The 12,902-nt window shown below is 43.8% G+C and overlaps 1 protein-coding gene across 1 annotated transcript in view; it reads left to right on the plus strand.

Moving 5' to 3' along the window:
• Positions 1-439: 439 nt before the first annotated feature.
• Positions 440-12,902, plus strand: part of LOC131410384 (ral guanine nucleotide dissociation stimulator-like) — a 30,002-nt gene continuing 17,539 nt past the window's right edge. Inside the window, exon 1 of the mRNA XM_058548568.1 lies at positions 440-1,425. The gene's annotated coding sequence lies outside the window, so the exon portion shown is untranslated. The remainder of the gene's footprint in view (positions 1,426-12,902) is intronic.

Genomic DNA, 12,902 nt, shown 5'->3' on the forward strand with positions numbered 1-12,902 from the left:
ACAGGGCACTTACCACAGCCTGGGAGGAGGTCCTCCCCTTCCTTTCTTCTCTGCCCTACAGATGGTGAGCTTCTTAAGGTAGACAGTGGGTCTTTCATCTTTCTATTCCAGTAATAACTTGCAAGCAGAAGGTGCCTTAATCTTTACTAAAGAGTCCTTAAATCTTTACTAAAGGTTTAATGGGCAAAGTCGCTACAGATTTGGGTGTCCGCAGAAACACTTGTTTTGCTTTCATAGTTGATCATTTTAGGGCGAGACATTTAATTCTTTCTTTCTAATTACTTTCTCATTTATCCTTGCAGGCTCTGCATAAAGAGCTCAAAATGTGTGGTCCAGTGGTTAAAAGCTGTTCACAGGGATGACTGGACCCCACTAAGCATTCTTTCATCTGTAGCGAACATTTCAGCAAAAAAAGCTCTCGGAAAGGCTGGAGGATCAGTACTACGTGCACAAACCTGCGGCCGTGCCCTCCATCTTCCACCTGACTGAGAAGAGGGGGCTGAAGGCCCTGGCCGCCCCAGGAGAAAGGACACCAGGAAGGCCGCCGGGGGCCTGAGGGAACATGTGAGTGAGGCAGATGGGAAAGGAGCTGCAGGTTCATCGTCGTCCTCGAGGGAAAACCTGAGGGCCTAGCCGGGGTCCCGCAAGTTGAAGCGAGCCCCTCTGCAGGGTGAACCCGCAGCCAGGGCTGCCCGGGAAGCCGCCAGTCAGAAGCGGGCGCAGAGTCTCTGGAAGGAACTCCAGGAGACAGTGTGGCCTCCACAGCATCAGGCAGCCAGGGAGATGCAAACACGTCTGCTGTAGATGCTGGCGATGAAACCCCCTCTTCCCAGCGAGGGGCTGCTGGGTAAGAGTGGCATTTCCGTGGGTGACTTTACCCCCAGGATCTGGGGCGTGCAGATTTATTGGCTGGTTTCCTTCTTACAGTTTCTCCTCAGTGTACACTCGAGAGAGGCCATCTGTCCCCCAGAGCCTGTCGAGCGAAGGAGGCTGAAGAGAGACGCGGAGCCCAGCTGCAGCGGGACCAGCCTGAGGCCTGACGAGGGCTTGGCCCAGAGCCCCCAAGTTCATCATTCACAATGATGCCTCAGAAACCCTCCCAGAGCCCCTCCACTCCAACAGACGTCACCCCGAAGCCAGCCGCAGAAGCTGTGCAGGGCGAGCACAGCGACACCGGCCCCACGTCCCTCAGCGGGCTCATCCTGTCAGCACTGGGGGCCCAAGAACTCCTCGACTCACTGCACTCCTACTGCTTCTGCTCCCGGGGGAACAGGAGCACGGGTGCCGCCTGCAGGGGCAGGTGGAGAAGAACGGCGAGCTGAAGAGGGGCAGCCGCCGACAGCCAGGTGCAGACGCTGCAGGAGGAGCTAGATGAGCTGAAGGGAGGGGGCTCCCTGCCTTAGCAGCCTGCTGCCCCCAGCCAAGGTCAGTCCCGGGGCTCGGGGCTCCCCCACTGCCTGCTCATCATGAGGGGTTTCCTGCTATGCAGCAGACGGCCCCTGAGCACTTCTGTGTGCAGCATGCCTGCTGCTGTCTTGGGAGAAGGCTCTGCTGGTAGCCGCCCTTCGTAGACAGGGAGCCCAGGTTGCAGAGCTCACCCCGCTTGCTCTAGGGCACTGGAGAGGCAGCGGTAGCTGTCAGGGTTTAGCAGGTGGGAAAGGAGGCATTGCAGGTCAGCTGTGAAAGCCAGACCTACCCAATGAATGGTGCCTGGATGGTTGGTTTTCCACTTGAACAGGAGAAAGTCAGCTTCTGTTGCATCTCTCACACAAATGTAAATTCCAATGAGTTAGGATCTAAATGTGAAATAATATCGACATAATAAACTATTAGAAAAGTTATGGGAGACTCTTAAAGTAATGGGGAGGTTCTTTCCATTCATGTTTTTAATTAATTAATTTATTTTATTGATGTTTTAATAGTTTATAACATTGTGAAGTTTGGGGTTGTACATTTTTGTTTGTCCATCACCATATATATGTCTCCCTTCACCTCTTGTGCCCACCCCCCACCCCCATTGCCCCTGGTAACACAGTAAACCATGTGTTGGTTTACATTCCACATATGAGTGAGATCATACAGTGTTTGTCTTTCTCTTTCTGGCTTATTTCACTTAACATAATACCCTCCAGGTCCATCCATGTTGTTGCAAATGGGACGGTTTTGTCTTTTTTTATGGCTGAGTAGTATTCCGTTGTATATATATACCACATCTTCTTGATCCAATAGTCAGTCGAGGGACACTTAGGTTGCTTCCACTTCTGGGCTATGGTGAATAATGCTGCAGTGAACATAGGGGTGCATAAGCCTCTTTGGATTGTTGATTTCAGGTTCGTTGGATAGATTCCCAGTAGTGGGATGGCTGGATCATAGGGCATCTCTATTTTTAATTCTTTGAGGAATCTCCATACCGTTTTCCATAGAGGCTGCACCACTTTGCATTCCCACCAGCTGTGTATGAGGGTTCCTGTTTCTCCACATCCTCTCCAACATTTGTTGTTTTTGTCTTGGTGATTATAGCCATTCTAACGGGTGTGAGGTGATATCTTAGTGTTGTTCTGATTTGCATTTCCCTGATGATTAGTGATGTTGAACATCTTTTCATGTGCCTGTTGGCCATCTGTATATCGTCTTTGGAGAAGTGTCTGTTCGTTTCCTCTGCCCATTTTTTGATCAGGTTGTTTGTTTTTTTGGTGTTCAGTTGTGTGAGTTCTTTATATGTTACAGAGATCAACCTCTTGTCAGATGTATGTTTTGCAAATATTCTCTCCCAGCTGGTGGGTTGTCTGTTCATCTTGATTCTGGTTTCGTTTGTCTTGTAGAAGCTCTTTAATCTGATCAAGTCCCACTTGTTTATTTTTTCCTTAGTTTCCCTAGTCTGGGTAGGCATGTCATCCAAAAAGATTCCTCTATGACCAATGTCAAATAGTGTGTTCCTTATATTTTCTTCTGCGAGTTTTATAGTTTCAGGTCTCACCTTCAGGTCTTTGATCCATTTTGAGTTAATTTTTGTGAATGGCGGTAGCAGATGGTCCACTTTCATTCTTTTGCATGTGGCTGTCCAGTTTTCCCAACACCATTTATTGAAGAGACTTTCCTTTCTCCATTGTATGTTCTTAGCTCCTTTGTCAAAAATTAGCTGTCCGTATATGTGTGGTTTTATTTGTGTGCTTTCAATTCTGTTCCATTGATCTGTGTGTCTGTTTTTGTACCAGTACCATGCTGTTTTGATTACTATTGCTTTGGAGTATGTTTTGAAGTCAGGGATTGTGATGCCTCCAGCTTTGTTCTTTTTTCTTAGGATTGCTTTAGCTATTTGCGTCTTTTGTTGCCCCATATGAATTTTAGTATTCTTTTTTTTATTTCCGTGAAGAATGTCATTCAGATTCTGATTGGGATTGCATTGAATCTGTGGATTGCTTTAGGTAATATAGACATTTTAACTATGTTTATTCTTCCAATCCACGTGCATGGGATATCTTTCCATTTCTTTATGTCGTCATCGATTTCTTTCAATAATGTCTTGTAGTTCTCATTGTATAGGTCTTTCATCTCCTTGGTAAGATTTATTCCTAGATATTTTATTCTTTTTGATGCAATTGTAAATGGTATCATCTTTTTGAGTTCTCTTTCTGTTAGTTCATTATTAGCATACAGAAATGCAACAGATTTTTGCAGATTGATTTTGTACCCTGCAACTTTGCTGTAGTTGTTGATTATTTCTAATAGTTTTCCAATGGATTCTTTAGGGTTTTCTATATATAAAATCATGTCATCTGCAAATAGTGAGAGTTTCACTTCTTCGTAACCTATTTGGATTCCTTTTATTCCTTTTTCTTGCCTAATTGCTCTGGCCAAAACCTCCAGTATGTTGAATAGGAGTGGTGAGAGTGGGCAGCCCTGCCTCGTTCCTGTTCTCAGAGGAATGGCTTTCAGTCTTTCCCCATTGAGTATGATGTTGACTGTGGGTTTGTCATAAATAGACTTTATTATGTTGAGGTACTTTCCTTCTACACCCATTTTGTTGAGAGTTTTTATCATAAATGGATGTTGTATCTTGTCAAATGCTTTCTCTGTGTCTATTGAGGTGACCATGTGGTTTTTATTCTTTGTTTTGTTGATGTGATGTATCACGTTGATTGATTTGCGGTTGTTGAACCATCCCTGCGTCCCTGGTATAAATCCTACTTGATCATGGTGTATGATCTTTTCAATGTATTGCTGTATTCGGTTTGCCAATATTTTGTTGAAGATTTTTGCATCTATGTTCATCAGCGATATTGGCCTGTAATTTTCCTTCTTTGTATTGTCTTTGTCTGGCTTTGGTATCAGGGTGATGTTGGCCTCGTAGAATGACTTAGGAAGTGTTCCATCTTCCTCTATCTTTTGGAATAGTTTGAGAAGGATGGGTATTAAATCTTCTTTGAATGTTTGGTAAAATTCACCGGAGAAGCCATCTGGTCCTGGACTTTTATTTTTTGGGAGGTTTTTGATTACTATTTCAGTCTCTTTACTTGTGATTGGTCTATTCAGATTCTCCATTTCTTCTTGGTTCAGTTTTGGGAGGTTGTATGAGTCTAAGAATTTATCCATTTCTTCTGGATTGTCCAATTTGTTGGCATATAATTTCTCATAGTATTCTCTTATAATCCTCTGTATTTCCGTGGTATCCATTGTAATTTCTCCTCTTTCATTTCTAATTTTATTTACTTGAGCCCTTTCTCTTTTTTGCTTAGTAAGCCTGGCTAAGGGTTTGTCAATTTTGTTTATCTTCTCAAAGAACCAACTCTTTGTTTCATTAATCCTTTCTACTGTTTTTTTGGTCTCAATTTCATTTATTTCTGCTCTGATTTTTATTATTTCTTTCCTTCTGCTGACTTTGGGCTTTGTTCTTTTTCTAGTTCAATTTAAGGTTGCCTATTTGGGCTTTTTCTTGTTTGTTAAGGTGGGCTTGTATCGCTATGTGTTTCCCTCTCAGGACCGCTTTTGCTGCATCCCATGTGGTTTGGTATGGCATATTTTCATTTTCATTTGTTTCCAGATACTTTTTGATTTCTCCTTTAATTTCATCAATGATCCATTGGTTGTTCAGTAGCATGTTGTTTAATCTCCACATTTTTGTCACTTTCCCAGTTTTTTTTCATGGTTGATTTCCAGTTTCATAGCATTATTGTCTGAAAAGATGCTTGTTATGATTTCAATCTTCTTAAATTTATTAAGGCTTGCTTTGTTTCCCAACATATGGTCTATCCTTGAGAATGTTCCATGCGCGCTTGAGTAGAATGTGTAGTCAGCTGTTTTTGGATGGAGTGCTCTGTATATGTCTTCTAGGTCCATCTCATCCAGTTTTTCATTTAAGTCTACTATTTCTTTATTGACTTTTTGTCTGGATGATCTATCCATTGATGTAAGTGGGGTATTAAGATCCCCTCCTATTATTGTGTTGTTGTTAATGTCTCCTTTTAGGTTTGTTAATAGTTGCTTCATGTACATTGGTGCTCCTATGTTGGGTGCATATATATTTATAAGTGATATGTCTTCTTGGTGGAGTGTCCCCTTTATCATTATATATTTCCCTGCTTTGTCTCTCTTAACCTGTTTTATCTTGAAGTCTACTTTCTCTGATATGAGTATGGTAACACCTTCTTTCGTTTGTTTGTCATTAGCTTGGAGTATTGTCTTCCATCCTTTCACTCTGAGGCTGTGCTTGTCTTTAGAGCTGAGATGTGTTTCCTGGAGGCAGCATATTGTTGGGTCTTGCTTTTTAAACCATCCTGCCACTCTGTATATTTTGATTGGAGAGTTCAATCTATTTACATTTAGGGTAATTATTGATATATGAGGGCTTAATGTTGCTGTTTTGTCACTTATTTTCTGGTTCTTTTGCATTTCCCTTGTTTCTTGTCCCATTTGTTTCGGACTGCCAATTCAGTTTTGGTTCTTCTGTCTTATGACTCTTCTAGTTTTCTCATTGTTTATCATATGTGATTTTGTGTTGATTATTTGTTTAGTGGTTACCTTGAGGTTTGTATAAAAAATCTTGTGTATGAGATAGTCCATTATCTGATGGCCTCCTATTTCCTTATACTAAGTCAATTCAATCACTTTCCTCTTTGCCTTCTAAGTCGTTCTTGTTATACCTTATTCTATCTTGTGTTGTGGTTGTGTGTTTACAGTGATAAGGTTAAATTTATTTTTGGTGAATTCCTTCCTTTGATCTTTGATTTTGGTATTTAAGTGGTTGCTAACCTATTCTGGTAAAGATCTACTATTTTTCTGAGTTTGTCTACCTATTTTTCTCCTTGCTCCAAGCTTTGTATTCCCTTTCTCTTCTTTTTTTCAGGCCTGAGGGCCTTCTTGAGTATTTCTTGTAGTGGGGGGTCTCGTGGCCATGAACTCCCTTAGCTTTTGTTTATCTGGGAAAGTTACTGTTTCTCCATCATGTTTGAAGGATATTTTTGCTGGATAAGACTATTCTTGGCTGAAAGTTTTTGTTTTTAAGTATTTTGAATACATCATTCCAGTCTCTCCTAGCCTGTAAAGTTTCTGTTGAGAAATCCGCTGAGAGCCTGATGGGAGTTCCTTTGTACGTTATCTTTGGTTTTTGTCTAGCTGCCCTTAATATTGTTTCTTTGTCATTGACTCTGGCTAGCCTTACCACTAGATGTCGTGGAGTGGGCCTTTGCCTGTTGACATATTTAGGTAATCTGTTGGCTTCGCTTACTGGTATTTCCTGCTTCTTCCCCAGATTTGGGAAGTTCTCAGCTATTATTTCCTTGAATAGGCTCTCTGTTCCTCTTTCCCTCTTTTCTCTCTCAGGAATACCTGTAACTCTTATGTTACATTTCCTAATAGAGTCAGATATTCCTCGGAGACTTTCTTCATTTCTTTTTAGTCTTAGTTCTCTCTCCTCTTCCATCTGGAGCATATCTGTATTCCTATCCTCTATAATGCTAATTCTTTCCTCCATGTTGTCAGCTCTGTTCTTTAAAGATTCCAGGTTCTCCTTTATCTCCTCCATTGTGTTCTTCATCTCCATCAGCACTGATTGGTTTTTCTTTATGATTTCAATCTCTTTTGTGAAGAAACTCCTAATCTCATTGAATTGTTTGTGATGTCTTGTATTTCATTGAGTTTTTTAATGATAGCTATTTTGAAATCTCTGTCGTTTAGGTTATGGATTTCTGTGTCTTCAGCGTTGGTTTCTGGGTGCTTGTCATTTTCCTTCTGGTCTGGTGATTTCCTGTACCATTGCATTGTGGTTCCTGTATTGGCTTTGTTTTTCCTCATCCTGGAAATATCTGGTTGCAATTTCCACCCGCTGCCACTGTGTGGGGGTAAAGGGCTGTGTAATCTGTGCCCCCTGCACTCTGCCCTAGCTGTTCGCTTTGATCCGCAGGGTCCAGCTTGCGGGCGGGGGAGGTGCTCTCTCTTTTGCCTGCTGGGTCCGTGGTGTGGGGGGCTTCTCGTTCGCCCCTCGGTATCCGCTCTCCTGGGGTGCTCAGATGTTGATGGTACCCCGTAGCAGTTCTGAGTACTCTGTGTGGGAGTTTCCCACTGGCGGAGAGAGCCGGAAGGGCTATGGTTTCCCCGCAGAGGGCTGCCCCTATCCCCTCACTGGGAGCCATGTGGACTGGGATCGCTGATCTGATGGGGAGGGAGAAGAGTTCTCCTTACCTCTCCTCACTTCCTCTGGGGGCCTAGCACGTTCCTCTCTGAGATGTGCAGCAGTGTGGATCTTTCTGATCTTGCTTTTCACTGTCTAGGATTCTGTTGTTGGTCTGTGACTGTTCCTTTTGTTGTATCTTATCGGGGGAAGAGTTTACGGGAAAGCTCACTCCGCCGTGACGCTGACGTCACTCCTCCCATTCATGTTTTAATGAATATCCTTGAACTGAAGTCATTTTGAATATTTTAATAATTTCTTTAAAATTTTAAACATCTGTTTGAGTAGAATACGTTCACTTTTGTAAAAATTAAAACTACAGAAATATATAAACTAAGAAGTGTAAAAACTCCTATTTCTCACCTATCTCCCAACTTTTGTCCTTGTCCATGGTAAAATTTGGTGTGTCATCTCCTAGACTGTTTCCTGTGCTTTACATACATATTTCTCCACCTGTACAAATAGGTTAGATATATTTTTGATGTATTTATTGGCTATGTTTCTGATTTTCCCACTCTTTTACAGTTTAGTAGTTGTAAACATTGGTTTCTCGATATTCCTTACGTACTGAGGGTACCATCTTTTGCCTGTTATACATCCATGGAAAACATTTCCCTACCACATTGTTTATTTATTGATTGATTTGTTTGTTTCTTTCTTTCTTTGTTTTTTTGCTAACATCTGTCAATCCTCCTCTTTTTGCTGAGGAAGACTGGCCCTGGGCTAACATCCATGCCCATCTTCCTCCACTTTATATGGGACGCCACCACAGCATGGCTTGATAAGCAGTGCATCGGTGCGCGCCCGGGATCCGAACCCCAGGCCACCACAGCAGAGTGCATGCACTTAACCCCTACGCCACTGGGCTGCTCAGCCACATTGTTCATTTAATCTGGATCAGTGCTTGTCTTTCCAGATGTCAGTAACACGTCAGGTGGGAAATGGCTCTATGTGACAGGCTGTTCAGGACCTCCTGGACCCCCGGGGCAACAACCATTAGGACAACACAAAGCTAGAAACAAAACCCATCCCGCGTGTTTCCAGATGCATCCTGGGGGAAGGACAGCTCCAGCTGAGGACCGCTGATGTCCTGGTCAGAGTTATCTGCTATGTTCTCCTATCACGTTAAAGCTGTTTCTGTAGTTTGTCATACCTGATGGTACAGTTTGGTGCCTTTGTCTGTTCCTCTTGGTCAGACTGCGCAAGGTTTCTCACTGTTACAGGTCTTTCCAGACAGCCAGCCCTTGACTCCATTGCTCAGGTCTACGTTGTTGTTCCTGCCTCGTGAATCCTCGCTTCGTTCTTCTGTCTTTGGTTTTATTGTGGTGTTGTTCTGGCTCCTGGAGGGAAGTGCTCAGCTTCTTCGTGTACAGGTGATATTCCCTGATACCTGCAGTGGAGGCTGTGTCCCTTCGTCTGTCCCTTTGTCCCCACGCCATGGATTTGCCTCATGCTGCTCTCCTTGCTGTTCATTTCTAAAGAGTTTGTCTGTCTGTCTGGATCCGCCCTTTAACCTGAGAGATTTAGAAGAGTGTGGACAGATTTTCAAGTGGATAGGTTGAGGGAGGGGAGCCAATATTTTGTGATTATTTTTTACTTTTATTGCTTGAAGGTCTAGTAATATGGTCACTTATAGATTTCTGCTTTGTGGACAATTTAGAGATTTCATTGTGGCTTAGCACACAGTCCATTGTGGTGATTGTTTCATTGTGGTTTGAGGAGAATGCATCCTCTCCACTAGTTGCTTACGTTGTTGTCCCTCGGGCTGAGGCCAGATCTAGCTTTTTTGTGTTCGTCAACAGATCTGTTTCCTAACTTACTGTATCACTTGACCTGTGGATTTCTTTTTTTTTTTTAATTTTTATTTATTTATTTATTTATTTTTCCCCCAAAGCCCCAGTAGATAGTTGTATGTCATAGCTGCACATCCTTCTAGTTGCTGCATGTGGGACACGGCCTCAACATGGCCGGAGAAGCGGTGCGTCGGTGCGCGCCCGGGATCCGAACCTGGGCCGCCAGCAGCGGAGCGCACGCACTTAACCGCTAAGCCATGGGGCCGCCCCATGACCTGTGGATTTCTAAGAGAGGTAAGGTAGGTTTCCCTGTGATTCTGGAGGTGCCTGTGTCTTCTTGTTTGTCCAGTTTTGCTTTATGTTTCAAGACCATATTGTTGGGTGCATAAGTGTTCCTGACAGCAACACAGAAAACCCCTTTTTGTCCATTTAAAATCTTATTTCTTTATCTCCTCATTTTCAACCATATTATATCCCTTTATTTTATGACTATATTTCAACTCAACTTGAGAGCCTTCGTCTTTTTATAGAGCAATTTCCTCCATTCGCAATCGTGATTATTGATAAACTGGAAGTTGAGTCTACCATTTAATTTAATTTTTAATTTGTTAGGTTTTCTCATGATTTTTCTATTCTTCTAGTGGGTGTCTTTCAGCTTTTAGGAACAACAGTTTCTGCCTTTCTTTCTGGAAATGGTTAGAGTTGATCAGTTCCTGTGTTCTACACTCTCAGCTCCTCACCTTCCGCTCCCCAGCTTGAGACTGTCTGATCACAGTTCTGTGTTCTTATTTTCCCCATCAAGCAACCATGGTTGGGTGTAAGTATACGTTTTATCGGTTACTTTGTTCACCACTATTTATTGTATGCAAATTTTTCCTCCTTTTTGGAAATATTTGATGCTATTTTGGAACTCATATGACAGTGAAATTTTGAGAGGAGTCGAGTCTGAGATACTCCTTAGGTGCTGATGCTGGGGAGCTAGCACCTAAGCTCTTGAAGTTGCATCGGTGTGTCTGCAGAGTGAGGATGAGGTCAGAGATGTTTAAAAACGTGGAATTGAATGAGGTTTCCTGGAGACACTGCAGCTGTGGAAGGGCCCCGGGCCCAGCCTAGGAGCAGGCAGTGTTTGCAGAGGTGTAGCTGAAGAGGGTCCAGGAAAGGGGACTGAAATGGTGGAGCATGAGGTTGCAGGAGCCACGAGGGGAAAAGGGTATTGCAGAAAGGAGGGGTGCTCAGCTGGGTGGGATACAGCTCTGATCAGAATGGAGAGAAGATGGCTGGACTTGGCCACGTGGGATCACTGGTGACCTCAGTCTCCTTGAGAGGGTGGGAATGAAGCTGGGTCTAGAGTGGGGGAAGGGGAGCCATGGGAGGGCAGTAGGGATGAGGCCCTTTACTTAAGAGGTTTCGCCATGAAGGGGAGTCGGGCAAGTGGACAGTAGCCAGAAGGGAGCATGGGTCCAAGGGAGAGTTTGTTTGTAAGGTGGAGATGAGCTAGCAGGTGCTGCAGGGAGGACCAGATGGAGAGGAGGAGGCTGAGGGCCCGGGAGGAGCGTGCTGGGCCCTGAGGAGGTGCAGGGCTGGGCTCCGCCGCCTGGGGAGGCGCAGAGAGCAAGAGGACAGCTGTGCTAGTGGAAAGGGTGCCCTGCGCCTCTGCTCCTGTATTCCTGGAGCGTGAGGTGGGCAGTGGCTGGGAGTGGAGGGGCGATGCAGGAGGTGTTAGGTGAGCGGCAGGGGGAAGAGGGGGAGGAAGAGAGGGCGCCCTGGCTGGGTCTCCATGGCCCACCCAGAGCCCCCCACTGGGGTCCCCGGTCACCAGCTGTTGTCTCTCTTTGATGTCTTCCTCAAATTTTGGCTCTCTTGATGGTTCCCAGGGCTATTATGAATTTGTTCATCAATGAAGGAATCTTTCGGTCATTTTTTAGGGATTTTATGTCAGAGGGGCTCTACATATGTTTATTCAGTCCATCATCTTTACCCAATCACTTTGTTTTTGGACAGAGTCCATACAACAGAGCAGCCGGGCCAGTGGCCTGCGGGTTCCAGGGTTCGGGGGGTTTGCCCTCCAGAAAGCCGGTGCTGATTGGCATTCTCACAGGACGTGGTGCTCTGTCCCTGAGCCCGCTCTAACTCTGGGTGTCTCGACGTTGTAAATCCTGGGGCAGTTCTGTCAGGGCCCATCGTTGGCATTTCTGTGACCAGTGAGGGTGAACATTTTCCGTGTTCATTATCAGTCACTTGCCTGACTGTGCTGTCGCCTGCCTTGCTCACTGAGCTCCAAACCTTCCTGGTGGAACCAGGACGTTCACTTTCTATCCAGTGTGATTGCACGTTCCCTCAGTGTGCCCCTTGAGTACTTGCTTCAAAAATATCTGCTTTCTTCATATTCTTTGATTCCTTGTATATATAATCTAGATTTAATCTGGAGCTTTAAAAATGTTTTATTGTGGAAAACCTTGAACATTCACAAATTAAACAGAAAAGTGTGATAGCCCCCCATGTCCCCATTACCCAGCTTCAACATTTATCAGTGTTCTGATATTCTTGTTTCGTGCGTATTTCTACCCACTCCCTACCTTCCATTGATTAATTTTTAATTAATAGATTGTTTTTTAGGAAAGTTTTAGATGGACAGAGAAATTTAGCAGATAGTGCAGAGCATTTCTCCCTCCTCCCCTGCGGTTTCCCCTACTGTTAACATCTTGCATGACCACCTGTGTTAGTGCGGTTCATTCCTCACAGGTGAGGAGCTGATGCTGCTACAGTGTTCGTAACCAAGTCCGTAGTTTACATTAAGGTTCGCTGTCTCGCTGTCATGTACTTGGAATTTGACAAATGCATAATCTCATGTGTCCACCACGACAGTATCCCACAGAAGAGTTGGATTGCCCTAAAAGTCCGTGTGCTCTGCCTCTTCGTTCCTTGCCTCCCAACTCCTGGCAACACTGATCTTTATAGTGTTTCTATACTTTTGCCTTTTCTAGAATGTCGTGTAATTGGAATACATGAAAACTATGGAACAGAGTATATAGCCTTTTCAGGTTGGCTTCTTTCACTTATCAATATGTATTTAAGGGTCCACTATGTCTTTTTGTGGCTTAATAGCTCATTTCTCTTTTTTTTTTTCCCTTTTTGTATATTGAGTTAAAATATACATAACAAAAAAGTGTGCCATCTTAACCATTTTTAAGTGTACACTTCAGTGGCGTTAAATACATTTACACTATTGTACAGTCATCACCACCATTCATCCCCATAACTCTTATAAATCTGAAACCCTATACCTATTAAATAATAACTCTCCCTTCTCCCCTCCCCCCATCCCTTGGCAGCCACCATTCCACTTTGTATCTCTTACGATTTTGACTACTCTCAGTTCCTCGTGTAAGTGGAATCATACAGTATTTATCTTTTTGTGACTGGCTTATTTCTGTTAGCATAAT

The sequence above is a fragment of the Diceros bicornis genome, chromosome 9, assembly GCF_020826845.1.
Source record: "Diceros bicornis minor isolate mBicDic1 chromosome 9, mDicBic1.mat.cur, whole genome shotgun sequence".
Taxonomy (NCBI): Eukaryota; Metazoa; Chordata; class Mammalia; order Perissodactyla; family Rhinocerotidae; genus Diceros; species Diceros bicornis.